This window comes from Mustela lutreola, chromosome 7 (genome assembly GCF_030435805.1).
Source record: "Mustela lutreola isolate mMusLut2 chromosome 7, mMusLut2.pri, whole genome shotgun sequence".
NCBI classification, from domain to species: domain Eukaryota; kingdom Metazoa; phylum Chordata; class Mammalia; order Carnivora; family Mustelidae; genus Mustela; species Mustela lutreola.
In genome coordinates, this window is record NC_081296.1 from 9,090,162 (window position 1) to 9,103,706 (window position 13,545).

Genomic DNA, 13,545 nt, shown 5'->3' on the forward strand with positions numbered 1-13,545 from the left:
TCGGGAGGGGTTCACAGAGCCCTAGCCCATTCTCATGCTAACGCCAGGGACGCACCTCAGGCTTAGTGAGCTGGAAAATAGAAATGAATTTGCCATAATCCTTCTCCTTCTGCTCCTGTCCCCACCCCAGGAGAAGTGCTGCTTAACTAGAGTCCCCTTAGAGCCTGTTGGGGTTTGGGGCTGGGACACACCCTGGAGCCTGGGCCCCTGGGCACACTTACCCTTCTGATGGTGCAGATAGTCACAAGGACACACGCTGTTTGCAGATGCAAAAACGCTTCCCTCCTCCACTTGCACAAATACTTATGTGTAGGCATAAGTACCCCTCTTCGGGGGAACACACAGGCCTCCCCACACTTTCACAGATGCCAGTGCACAGACACCCAGCCCTTCTCAGGTGGCCACATGTGCTTCCTGGGCACGAAAACACACACACACACACACACACACACACACACACACATACACACACACACATCCCTTCTGATGTGCTCCCAGAGCCAGGTACCTAGGATAATTTCAGTGTTTTACAGCAAAGGAAACTGAGGCTCAGAAGGTAGCCAAGGGTCAGGCCTTTCCCAGCACCACCTGCGTCATCCCTATTTCCGCCCCAAGACAGGGAGATAAGCCTCTCTCTTACCTGGACCTCAGTTTCCTGCTATTAAAACGAGGTGCTTGGGGCAGCACGTGGATGGCTCAGTCGGTTGAGTGTCTGCCTTGAGGTCTGGGTGTGATTCTGGGTCCTGGGATCCTCGAGCTCCGCCTCCCCATCCAGCTCCCTGCTCAGCGGGGAGTCTGCTTCTTCCTCTCCCTCTGCCACCCCCTGCAAGGGCTCGCTCTCGCTCTAGCTCTCTCTCTGAGAAATGGATACAAATCTTAAAAAAGAAAAAAAAAAATGAAGTGTTGGGGTTGCCTGGGTGGTTCAGTTGGTTAAGCACCCGACTCTTGAGCTCAGCGCAAGTCTTGATCTCAGGGTCCTGAGTTCAAGTTCTAAGCCTACTTAAAAAAACAAACAACAACAACAACAAAACAAGATGCTTGGACTAAATGGTATAGAAAACCCCTTCCAGCTCCGAAACTAGGAGGGGCCCCGCGTCTGGCTCCTCCTTCTGCCCCTCCCTGCCCCTACACACGTAGGTGTGTGCGCGTGCGTACTCCACAGCCTACCAACAATGATTTTCTCCAGTGTTATTACAAACTGGAGGGCAGGTCTAGGAGTCTAGTGGCCTGCATCTGTGCAGGTCCCCCAGCAGGTGGCCCCAGCTACCTCGCCCACCCACCCTGAGCCTCACCCATCTGTGGCTCTGTCTTGTGATTTTTGCCAGTATAGGACACGATGGGTGTGGGGGGAGTCAGGTACAGATCTGAGCCACAGAGCCCCACAGTGTGGCGCCCAGAACCCAGGAGAACCATCCAAATGTGCGCTCCTCCCCAGCCTGGGGCTCCCTCTGCCGGTGGATCTGGAACAGGAACAGGAGTGCCTGGAGGAATACATGTGACCCTCGGACCTGCCTCGTCCTTGCCACACACCCTCCTCTACCCGTCTGCATTCTGTTCCACTGCAGGAGTCAGGGAACCTCAGGCTGAACTGGCATAGAGACTGCGAGAGTAAACTGGGAAGAGAGCATGGGAACCACAAGGCCCAACCTCACTACTCCTTGCTCCTCCATGTTCTCCTTCCATCGTCCCACCTGGATGTGTGGAGGGAGCCAGGGTGGGGGCAGGTGCACCCTGGGTCCCCCACTGGCAGCTGGCCAACCTGAGCCAATGGGCCTGGACATTTCCTTCTCTACTGTGGGCGAGGCAGGGTCTTGGGCAACCATGGAGAATGAAGGAGAAGCCCCAGAAAGGCCAGGTACCTCTCCACCCACCGCATGCAGAGAAGGTGAGGACCCCTAACCCTCAGAAGACCTCCCTTGGGGGCCCTCAAGGTAAGCCAAGGCCTCTACTGTTCCCTCCTCCCTGGAGGGTGGCTAGTTGCTGAGAATAGGGGAACAGACTCTGGTGTGGTTGGGGAAAAGGAGTCCCATCCAGATCTCCCAGGCTTGGGTACCCAGACACTTCTAAGTGCTATCTGGGAGGCAGAGCAGGGGGCTGGGGGACTAAAGGCGGGGTCTTTAATGGACGCCGGTCCTATAGGCTGGGTTGTTTCAACCAACAGAGAACAGCAAATCTCGCCCCACCCTCTCCAGGGGGACCAAGGTATCTGCAAATGCAAATACCCTGGGGCCACAAGTACTCTCCCGAGGTTGGGTGGGAAAGCACGGGTCAGCTGAAGCCCACTTGTGAGGTCAAATAGCAGACTTCAAGCCCTAAGTAAGCGTTCACATGGCTGTTTCCCCTGTCCGGAACTTGTCCGGCTTCATCAGAGCTCGTATGAACCCCACAAACCGCCACTGGACTTCCCAACTCCAGGCCAGGTGGCCTCGCACACTCGCACTTGTCGTCATCAGGACCAGGAAACTCCCGCAGGTCCGGAAGAACCAAGATGAAATGGGTGGGTGGGGAGATGTGGGAGGATGAGCTGTTTGAGGATAAGCCACATTGGGTAGAGTGGGCCCGGCTCTCACCCAGCCCCAAAGCCCAAGTCTAGCCTGGAAGGCCTTGCCTGGCGGGCCCCAGCGTTTCCCCAATGTCTGCCCAAGCCTCCAGCGTGGCTGCGCCCTGCGGGTAAGCAAGCCCGCCCCCGCCGGGGAGCTGCCCTGACCTGCTCAGGCGTGGCTCATTTCCGCTCCTCCCTGGTTTTGGGAGAAGTGGGGTTGGAGCCCCAGGGACAGCAGCAACTGAACCAAGGGTGTGGTCGAGAAGACTGAAAACCAAGTGCCCACCGACTGAAGCCCTAATTAGTCCCACCAGTCTCCAGCCGCACCTCAGGGGCCAGTCCCTGTGTTTGGGGAGGACATCCAGGCACCCTCTCTCCCCGGTCCCCAAAGCCCCTCGCAGCCAGCCTCCCTGAAATCCATACACTCCTGAGGAAGCGCACTCCATAGAGGCATTCAACGCAAGCATACAAGAGCAACGAATTCAAATTCCAGAATTTTCTCCAAATAAAATAAAGCTCTGGGAGGTGACGCTCAGCCTCTAGACCCTGAGGTGGGGAGGAGGCACTGAAGAAGATGCCTGTTGGCCACCCTACAGGGCTGAAGGGAACCCCTCCAGTCGGCCTTCTGGAGATGCCCCACTGCCCGTGGCCTGGCGCCCATTCTCTGGGTGTACTTTAGGCAAGGAGGCGCCCCATGGATTCCATGGCCACAAAACGAGCCTGCATGTGCTGAAGTTGGGTCACAAGCTGAAATGCTGAAATGCCTGAGTTCTCCTAACACAGGAGCCGCCCCAGTCCGATGTGTAGCCAGAAAGGCTGGAGATTCAGAATTTCAAGTTGTTTTTAGTATAACGTATATGTCCCTAAGTCACCCTCACAGTTCCCCTCTTGGCCCTCACGCAAATGGCTCACCCCACCAATTAACCCCCTTTATTCATGAAGAGAAATGGGATCTTGGTTTGTTGTTGGTTTTTTTTTTTTTTTTCTAGAACATTCCAAAAATGAGCGGCTGTATTTGGGTGAATTGTAAGCGGGAACGAGCTTGTTTTCTTCAGCATGATGGCGCTGCCGACTGGCACGGTGGTGGAAACCGGGATGGGCTGGGGCCTTGGGGCCACCCGCGTTTCTGGTGGGGCGGCGAGGGGACTGCAACGCAGAGTGTCCTTGGTGTACCCTGCAACAGTCTCCCGGTCTTGCGCTCAGACCCTGCGCGCCCACCCGCTGCTCAAGGAGAATCCAGTCTCCCTTTGCAGGCCTGCTGCGGACGGAGCTGGGCACACTAGCCAGCACAACAGCAAGACCCCAAGGGTCCTACATAGTCATTGGCAAGAGACTGGAGGCCGGATTTTCAGAGGCTGCCCGCCTTTGACATGAAGGGCATGAGCTAGGAAACCCCCATACGCAGAGGTTTTCTAAACATTCCGGATTCCTGAATCCCCCGTGACCACCGCCAGGAGCCACGCGAGGACTGGGCTGTGGAGCCAGGCTCTTGGCAGTAGCTCCGGGCTTCTCAGAATGAAACAGGGAAAGCCGAATGAAGACAAAGCCATCTTAAAATGTTCATTGGCAAAATCTCCACCGTTAGCATACACTTTCATTTTCAGAGCTGCCTGTGGCCATAGGCAGGTCCAGAAAATCGATTGTGTTTCCAGGCGAATTCCACCCAGGGAACAGAGCCCTGGGAACGCAAGCTCGTGCACATGTGTTGGAAGGAATGGATGAGTTAGTCCTCTAACAAGCGAACCCTCTGGAGCAAACGTCTTTATAAACTCCCTAGTGCGACTTTGAGGACATCTACACATTTATGCCTGTTTACCCAGTTTTATACCCCCCATGGGGCGGCCACCATGTCTCTTCCTCCAGGCAGAGAAACCTTAGCTTCGTGGGCCAGAAGCTACCATTCGGACCAGCCAGAAGAGCCACTTTTCCTTGCATTGGCCCTCGGGGTTTTGCAAATTGAGTTGCCCGGATTCTTACATCCCTCCTGTCCCGCATTCCTGCGTTCCCACTCCTTAACGGTCAGACGAAGGTGTGGAGCCCTACTGGAGAGAGGGAAGCCGAGGATAGGGAAGGGCTGGGAAAGAGAGGCCAGCTGGGACCAATTCAGCCAAAGTTGACCGACACTGTAGACACGCTGGGTCACCGTTTCCAATATTTTGCCCAATGTCTGGGGGAACCCAGGGGTTCTGTGCACATATGTCCTCAGGCGCTGTAGCCAGAGCACAGGACAAGGCTTTGTGAAGACCGTGCATTCCCCGTGCTGACTTTTCCTCTCCAATGGGAGAGACGTGGGCAATTGACCCAGCGGCCTCCTCCTCTCCGTCTATTGTGGCGGCTCAATCACGCATTTACCGAAAGAAAAGCGAGTTTATCTTAGCCTGGAGGAGCCTCGTGTTGCGTGTGTGTGACTAAAGGGTGGGGGAAATTCTGCAGCCACGACTGTGCAGATGGGCTGAGGATAGACACTTTCAGAAAAGGGCCAATTTCCCCTTCACAATGAGCGCTAAGTACCTGATAAATGGGGCTGGTGTTTATTCATGAGCAGGTACTTTGGAGATGGCGATTAGAACAGCCGCCCGCGCCGCCTCGCCAAGGTACTTAAAGCCGGGCAGGTGCAGCGCTGCGCGCGGCCGGAGCGCACAAAGCCCGCGGCCGCCAAGGCGCGGGGAGGGGCGTGAATGCGGGCCGCGCCGGGCCCCAAGGGCGCGCGGCGCGCAGGCACCTTAGCCTTTTGTTCCACATCCGAAGCCAAGGCCACTTCACCGAGGGAGGTCCCGGGAAAACCTCCCCTCTAATTACCAAGAATTTCCCTCCGTCCCTCCTGCCGAAGCCCAGCCGGGCAACTTTCGATCTGGCGGACGCGGGGACGCAGCGTGAGGCCAGGTTCGGCGTTTGCGTAAATGCTGTTGTGAGCAGGCGATTAGCTAACCAGCTAAGTCACTTACTCAACATCTAGGAAAGAAACAGAACCCGAGCCTGGGAACCACGCGGGCACGCAGCTCTGGCCGCCCCCGCCGCCGAGGCGCCACCTCTGGCCGTGCGGGTAACCTCGGGCTTTCAGGTTTTGTTTCAACTCCAAGGGGAGAAAATTGGGGTCTGTCTCTTTCCACGGCTTCCTGGCGCCAAGGTCGTGGGACAAACTCGATCTCGCCCTCGGAGTGGCTCCAGAATCCCTAAGAACCCCCAGTTTTTGCCCATGACCGGCGGCCTCGGCTGGGCGCTCGCAGAGAGAGTGCAGCTGGCGCCCGGGCCCTGGGGGGCCAAGAACCCGGTCCTCTACGCTAAGAACGCGTTAGAGTTTCCCTCCCGGCCCAGCGAGACAACCTGGGTTCGACATCCCCTCCCTGCTCCCCAGCAGCTTCGATGGTGCTTCGTGTGCGTAAGGTTGGGCGGTCTGAGCACTCTCCGCCTGATCCCCGGGGCCTATACGGATTGCTTTTTTTTTTTTTTTTTTCTTTTAAATCCTTAGGAGGAACCGACTAAGATCATTTCTCTCCGGTCCACAGAATTAGGAGAAATCTGTGTTGCAAACAAGTGGGCTTCCCCCCCAATACACACCTCGCCCCGGGAAGAAAATTCTTTCGGACATGACTGTAAGCAAGGGAGAAGGACCTGATACGACCCACCACGAGACAGTTTTTTTCCTTTTCCACCACGAAGAACCCGAGGACTTTCGTACTCGATCAGGCGGACCAGTAAATTGTAGATACGAACGTTCATTATCGATTTTTCTTGGAACCTTAGGGTTCGAATAAATTGCACATAGAATAATCCCCATTCCCGGGGACGTCCAACCCCCGGCGCGAGAGCGCAAACCGAAAGCGGTAACCCCAATAGCTGGGCGGGGAAGCGGGCGAGGTCAGCCCAGTGCCCGCACCGACAGGGGACAGCCGCCAGCCGGGCCGACCCAGGCCGGACGCCCGGGCGGCCGCGCTCCGTGGAAAGGGCTCGCAAGACAGGCAAGGCTTCCCCTCTTGTCTCCTGCCAGGAGCTGAGTTCGGGTGGGAGGGGGAAGCTTCTCGCGGGCGAGAGCCTGCGTCCCCTGCTCCGAGGGGACACCGGGGGTGGGGGGGACGGCGGGACCCACTCGCTGGCCGCGGAGGGCCCCGAGACCCCCTCCCGGGCGCCGCGGCGCTGCCGGCGAACGCAGCGTCCCCGCACGACGGCCTCGAGTGGATGTCGCGGGGCGGTCGAGGGCCGCGGGACAGGGCTGTGCCCACTCCTGCACCCGCAAGGCGCCGAGCCGGGACCGCCGGGCGCTGCAGGCGAACCGCGTGCTGGGCCTGGGACCGACCCCGCGCGGCCTCTCCCGTCTCCGCCGCAAGATGGCCGCCGGCCGCCGCGGGCGCCTCCGAATTTAGGCAGAAAGTGAACGACGCTCGCGCAGGGAAGGCGGGGGCGGGGTGCGGTCGGGGGACTGGAGACGCCGCGTCGCAACGGAGTTTTTACATTTTCCATTCCCAAACCCTTGAAGGCACGGCCCAAAAGATGCAGCTGGGGTCAGGAGCAGGGCCATCAGGACTAACTCCACGACTGATTCTCTTCACCTTACGGATGGAGAAGAAATCGTAAGGATATAACGAATAAGATTCCTGGGGAAGCAGATAAGCCCAGATGTAATCTCTGGCCCTGGGCTCCTGGTGTCCGCTTCCACCAGCTGAAAGTCTGTTTTGTTCTTTCCAGGAAAACCGTTTGGGCAAATGCATTTGCCCCCTCCCCCCGCCATGGGCGTCCCCAGCTTCTGATTCATGAAGGTCACTCTTGCGAAGTCCCACTGACCAAGGGACCAAAGGCCTAACTCACTAGACCCGGAGGCCTGGGTGGAGCTGTTCCTTAGGGTGTCCTAATTCCGGCCTCAGACTCAGACCTCCGCCCCACACACAACCCTTTGACCCATGCCAAGCCTTATCTGATTAAAGGATTTTTGTTACTCCGGCTATTATGTCACAAACGCCTTAACATTTACTTCAGTTGGTTGTTGAGAGTATCTCTGCGTCCTGGAAAAACCAGGAAGAGCTCATGAAGCTGGCCTCCTCCTCCTCCCCAGGCCTGTAACTGAGGTAAAGTGGGCTCTACTGGTTCTGACCAGAAGGCTTCTGGGTAGAAGACAGACTCCTTGACCTGTGAGTGTGGTGCGTGTGGTTGCCCACCCGGTCCCCAGCTTCCTCCTCATCGCAGGGAGCCCCTCTCTGGAGTAGGACAAAGGCAGCCCTCAAGATGGAGCCTGCGTGGGGGAAACTGAGAGAAAGCCCACCATTCCCTGATCAACTATGATGCTGTCTCTGGGTTTGTGAAGGAAGGACTGAGGTTCCTCTGGCCCAGGACCCTTGAAGAGTCTCCAGTAAGGGAAGGAGTTCTTTGCCCCCAAGTCCTGGACGTGCAGCCCTGCTCCGCCAAAAAACAAAACAAACACACACACACACACACACACACACACACACACACACACACACAAAAACAACGAAACAGTTTTGATGTCCACTTCAGTGACTGGGGGAAATCCTGCCCTCTCTTCGGTTTCCTCATCTGCCCAAGGGAGGAGGATTGTAAAGAAGTCTCCTAACATCTCTAACCCGGGGCTCCAAGAAGCATGAGGGAAGGCAGCACAGGGAGACTCTTGAAGACTTCGAAGGGCACTGGGGGCACTTGGTTTCACTCTGAGAAAGGTGCACATCTCTTTCTGAAACGTGGTCCTTTGATAAGCGGGTGGGTAGGAGAGTTAGGCATACTGACCGTGGAACCAGGCTCGCTGGGCTCAAATCGGACCCAGACCTGCCATTTACTACCCACGTGGCCTCAGGCTTCTTTACTCAGTCTCTCTGTGCCTCAATTTCATCATTGAAACAGATTAATAACGGCCCCTTTTCTTCCAGGGCGCTGGCGGAATTAACTGGGCTCAGGCGCGTAAAGCACTTAGAAGCATGCCTGGCACAGGTGGCTTTTCCTATGGGGTGGCCAGACCCCTGGATGCAAGTCTTCTCAGTTTTCCTCCGCTGACTGTCACCATTTCTGTCCCTGCCCCAGTGCCAGCACCCCAGGAATGGGATGGAGGAAGGCAGGCAGGACGCCTGTATATTGCCTGCTTGATGAACACTTTGAGGAATCTCTTTGTGCCAGCGCTTTGCTTATTTTCTGATATGGAAGGAAGCGGAATCAGTGTCTCTCCCTTTCTCTTTCCTCAATTCCATCCAGAGATGAGACAGCTGCATGAAAACCATCCCCACCAAGAGGGATCCTGCTTTGAGGGAGATAGAGTACTGCCCAGAACTATTAATGTTTTTCCTCTACACAACACACACACCTCTAAGTGCTTAGGCTCCAAGAGACAAGAGTGCAAGGGTCTGTATTTAATTGATCACCTTCAAAGACATTGAGGCATCCATGTGACCTCCTGGGGGATCGGTGATCTGCCTCCTGAAAAGAGCTGACGTCTTTTCACAGTCCAGGTCCCTCCTTGGCTGTTGTTTAAAGCACGAGGAGACCAACTGGTGTCAGTTTTTTCTTTTCTGAGGGAGGAGGACCTTGTTTTTTGAAAATGCAAAGTGACAGTAACATTGTCATTAAAGGTGTTTGCTGTTAAAATAATAATAGCTCTCATTTGTGGATACACTGACAGCATCTCAGGCACGGGCTGATTACAGTACCTTCCTTTTTCTTCACAAAGAGCTCCTGAGATCCATTTGCAAGCCCATTTTACAGATGAGGAAATGGAGATTTAGCAAAAGTCAACCAGTTTTACCAAATGGTTGACTTTTGCTACATCTCCTAATTTAGCAGTCAGGCATTGAACACGACACTCCAAATCCTTTTCACCACTCACCCCCACCCTTCCTTCTGCTTCTGGGTGACCAGGAGAGCAGAATCCCTGTGGACTGTGATTTGGGAGGAATTTTCCGCAACCAGCTTAGGAACAAAGCTAGAATGTTGGTAGTTTAGCCATGCACACTGAGTCTAAGCCAAAGGCACAGGGACCTCTTTTCTAGGTTTGGCACCGAAGGCAATTTACTTAATGCCCTCTTTCCCCTTCTGTAAAAGGGGGCCAATAACAAGACCCATCTCCTTTAGCTGGAATGACTGAGCCATTATATATTAATAATAAAATATCATTTCCTCCCCTCAGTCTACGACAGTGTAGTATTTGGCAGAATTTAACTCACTGCCCTTTACAAACTGCTGCCTTATATTTTCTCATTCTACCCAGTTCCACGAGTTGGGAACCTCGGCTAGTAGAAGGAAAAACAGCAGTTTGTCCAAGATGACACAATAACTCAGGGAGAATCAGAGGAGAGCTCAGGCCAGAAGTTCCCTCGAGGAAGAGGAGCGTTTGCAAACGGTTTTGCAGAAAAACGTTTCAGTTTCCCTTTTTAAAAAGGATGTAAACATCTTCCCAGGCTCGTCTGACATCAGCCTGTCAGTGATGAATCATCGGGAGCGTGAAGACATACACTAGGTAGGTCACAGTCTCCAATTTTAGTCAACTTCCTGGTGGCCCCGCTGAGGCCTTGTAGGAGGGCACAAGGTTTGAAGCAGTGCCCAAAACACCAGCCCCTCCAGGCCCTCGGACTCGGTCAAATGGACAGCGGAGACTTACGGAAGTGGAGGGGTTCTCTTCTTTTTAAAATTTTTAAAATTTTAAAGCAACTTGCATAGAATTTGTCTTTTTTTTTTTTCCCCCCCCAAATAACAAGAGTACATGGGAGCAGCCTCTCCCTGCTGGCTTTTGCCTATGAATGAGATCTCTTATGTAATGGAACAGAGGGGGAGAGTCCCCTGGGAGATGGTATCTCAGTTTGAGCTAATGTTTAAAAAAAAAAATCTAAATCTTCAGTGCGTTTCAAATTTATGTGTGTTTGATTTTTTTTTTAATTAATTCAGAAACCATTTCATTTCTTGAGTGCCCACTAAGCACTTGGCAGTGCGGCTGAAGGTGCTAGGAGAGGACGTGATGTGGGGGAAATCTGGGCAGACCTCCTGAAGAAGGAGGTCCTTGTACTCTTGGAGGCAGAAACTTTAGCATGAGTAAAATCCCACAGGTGAGAGATCTGTGATTTCTCATCAAGAAGATGGGAAGGAACACAGAGGGGAGCAATGTGGCTTCAGGGAAAAGGCCATCTCCCCGCCCTTTTAATTTGCTCCTTCTAATTGGCTGTCCATTTAGAAACCAAATATGGGGGAGGTTGGAACTGTGTGTAAAATAAAGCACAGGGGCATACAGGACCTCCAAGTGAGCACTGAGAGTGCAAGGCAGGTATGGAGGACAGGGTCTGGACCACTCAAAAGCAGCTCTGTGTGTGGCTCAGACCGGCAGTGTCTTGGTTGGGTGGGGTACAGGCTGACACCTTCCCCACACAATTCAGGAGCTAGGCACACAGGAACAGAAAAAGATCTTATGCTCAGAGACAAGCGCCTGCTCTGGCCCCTTGCACTGCCACTAAATCACAGCCCACCCACCTTCACCCCAGCTGACACCGTTTGGACCAGGGCCTTAATTTTGGTGCCAGAGATGGGAGCGAGGAGTGCCCACAGCTGATTCTCCTTAGAGCTGAGCGACACACGCACACGCTCTCTCTCCAACACCCACCTCCCTCTGACTCCAGCTCTCCAGGAGGAGCCTCAGGGCCCGGGGAGCTAGATTCTAACTGGGAGCTCCTCCAGCCAGAATCTGAGAGGAGTCGAGGAAGAGCCAGATCTAGCAGCGCACCAAGTGGAGACCAAGAGGCTAACGGACCGTGGATGAGCTAGAGGCTCTTGGGAAAGGCCGGCGACCTCACCAGGCCGTCACGGGGCGCCCTTGCTCTGTGCCCTGCCCCCCGCCCCAGGCCTAGTAACCCCCCAACCAGAGCCCTGAAGCGGCAGCGCGCCCCCCGGAGGCCCAGTGGGGCTGCCCAGTCCCCCCGCCACTTTGCAGCACCCCGCCCTCTGGGCCGCACAGTCCGGGCGGGGGGCGGGGCACGAGGGGTGCGGGCGCACCCCGCCAAGGGTTCTTACCTCAGCGCGAGCGTCCGTCCGACCAAGCTTGCTTTGCTGCTGGGACTGCGGGGCTGGGGAGGCTCCCACGGACGCGGCTCGCGCCTCCCCCCGCCCCGAGCCCCCAGACCCTACGGTGGCCCCGAGCGGGGGCGCCGGGACCAGGGGACAGGCGCCGCGCGGGCGGGAGGAGGCGGCTCCCGCGGGGCGCGGTGGGGCGGGGCGGGGGCGTCTGCCGGGCCCCGCCCGGAGGGGACTTGGGAGCGATTATCCTGAAGAACAAAGGCAGCCGGGGAAGGCTCGGAGCCCCCCCGGGCCTGGCCCTGAACTTGAACTTGTACTTGACACTTCGTCCGGAAGGTGGCGAGGGAACCCATCTGAGCTAGGACGGGGGCTCAGCCGTTCACCTCACGTCCCGGGAAGGGGGCGAGCCCGTCCCCCTCGGCGCCGGATGGGAGCCTGGCATCCCCAGGATCCCGCGGGCCCCGTGCGCTCCAAAGTGCCTTTGAAGCCCAGGACCCTGGTGTCCCCGCGTCCCCTGGGAGAGTCGGGGTGCGGAGGAGGCCTCTGGGTCTCCAGCCCGGAGCCGTGGGCCGGGGCCCTACGCACCCCCCTCCCACTCCCACCCCACTGTGGGCCCGGGCCGCAGCCGTGGCTGCGCGGGGCTGGCCGGATTCTCTGCACGTCGCGTCGGCGGCCGCTATTCAGCCGCTAATTGAACGTTAATGGCAGGTGCGGATGAGGTCACCGGAGCTGGCTTTTCTCACACATTTTTCATGCAAATTCGCGAAACTCTAAACAAATTTAAATAAAAAGCTCTTTGTGCCGCGCGCGCCCCTCCGTCCTCTCCCTCCCGCCCGGGGTCCTGGCTCCTCCCGGGGCCCTGAGGCCCGAGCCTGCTGCCCGGCGGAGCTCAGTCTGAGGGGGGGAGCCGGGCACCCCGGGGAGCGCCGCCTGCCGGCCAGTGGTGCACACCCCGCCGCGCCGCGCGTGGCCCCGAAAGCGCCCCCGCTGCGGTGTGAGAGACGTTTCGCTGGCGGCGTGAGGCAGGGCGAGGCCAGTGGCCCGCGGGACCCTCGGGGAGGCAGTGTGGGCAGTGGTTAAGTGCCTGGCATCTGGACGGGCGATCGTGGGGGCATCTTGGCTACACCCACAGCTGCACCCATGGGCCACCGTGCTCGGCCTCACTCTCTGGAACCTAGCAGTACCTCTGAGGGCCACCCTCAAGGCTAGGGGCAGGTCCTGGACCAGGTAGCAGCCTTCATCCTCTTCCCCAAAGGACCCTGCCCCAGTCAGGGAGGCAGACTTTCCAAGACCTTCCCCGACTCTTCCCGTCTACACCAGGTCCCCTCCACATCCCACACACCATACCTTTTCTTTGCTAGTGGCGAAGTCATACTTTCCTCATTCATGTCCTCCCAGAAAAACCGACCAGAGACCCGGATATTGCAAAGAAACCTCATTCACTGTGGGCTGGGAAGACAGACTCAGTGGGTCCCCAGGATAGCAAGAGGCCTTTTCCAGAATCTGCCCTAGTTTTCCCTCATGAGCACCCAGGGGGACCCACTGGGCTTGGAGTGTCCCAGTAGTTCAAGTTGCCTGGGTGAGGCCTCTTTTCTCCCATTTCTGTATCTGTACCTTCAGCTTTCCCTCAGCCTTCCATCAGGTCAGCCTCTGGGAAGCACGGGGGCGAGCCTGGGAGGATCCTCGTGTCCCTGGTAGGCCCTTTCCAGTCAAGGAAGAACAGAAGCACTCTAGGAGTAGGAGTATGGGGTAGGAGTAGGAGTATGGAGTAAGAGATGACCCGCAACCAGGGGACTGTGAGTCTGTGACATCTAATTAACCCTCAGACCTCCCCCACTCCCACTTCCACCAGGTGGAGACCCTGGACCTTCCCCAGGACTCTGCCCCAGCTCTCCAGTGCTTAGCTAGGCTTGTCTTGACCAGCTGGGGCAGCATCTTTGCCTCCAGACCACCACCTTTAGGAAAGCCCATCTGGACAACCGTACTGCCCTTGGACAGCCCTGGAGGAGAGG

The 13,545-nt window shown here is 56.5% G+C and overlaps 2 long non-coding RNA genes across 3 annotated transcripts in view; one reads left to right on the forward strand and one right to left on the reverse strand.

Moving 5' to 3' along the window:
- Positions 1–12,102, reverse strand: part of LOC131835614 (uncharacterized) — a 47,243-nt gene extending 35,141 nt beyond the window's left edge. For both annotated transcript variants that reach the window (XR_009355271.1, XR_009355272.1), the window contains exons 1-2: positions 11,531–12,102; positions 641–875 (exon numbers count right to left, since the gene is read on the reverse strand). This is a non-coding gene — a long non-coding RNA (uncharacterized LOC131835614). The remainder of the gene's footprint in view (positions 1–640; positions 876–11,530) is intronic.
- On the forward strand, positions 7,015–7,479 carry LOC131835613 (uncharacterized). The gene is made up of 2 exons (XR_009355270.1): positions 7,015–7,110; positions 7,226–7,479. It is a non-coding gene; the product is annotated as an uncharacterized LOC131835613 (long non-coding RNA).
- Positions 12,103–13,545: the final 1,443 nt, after the last annotated feature.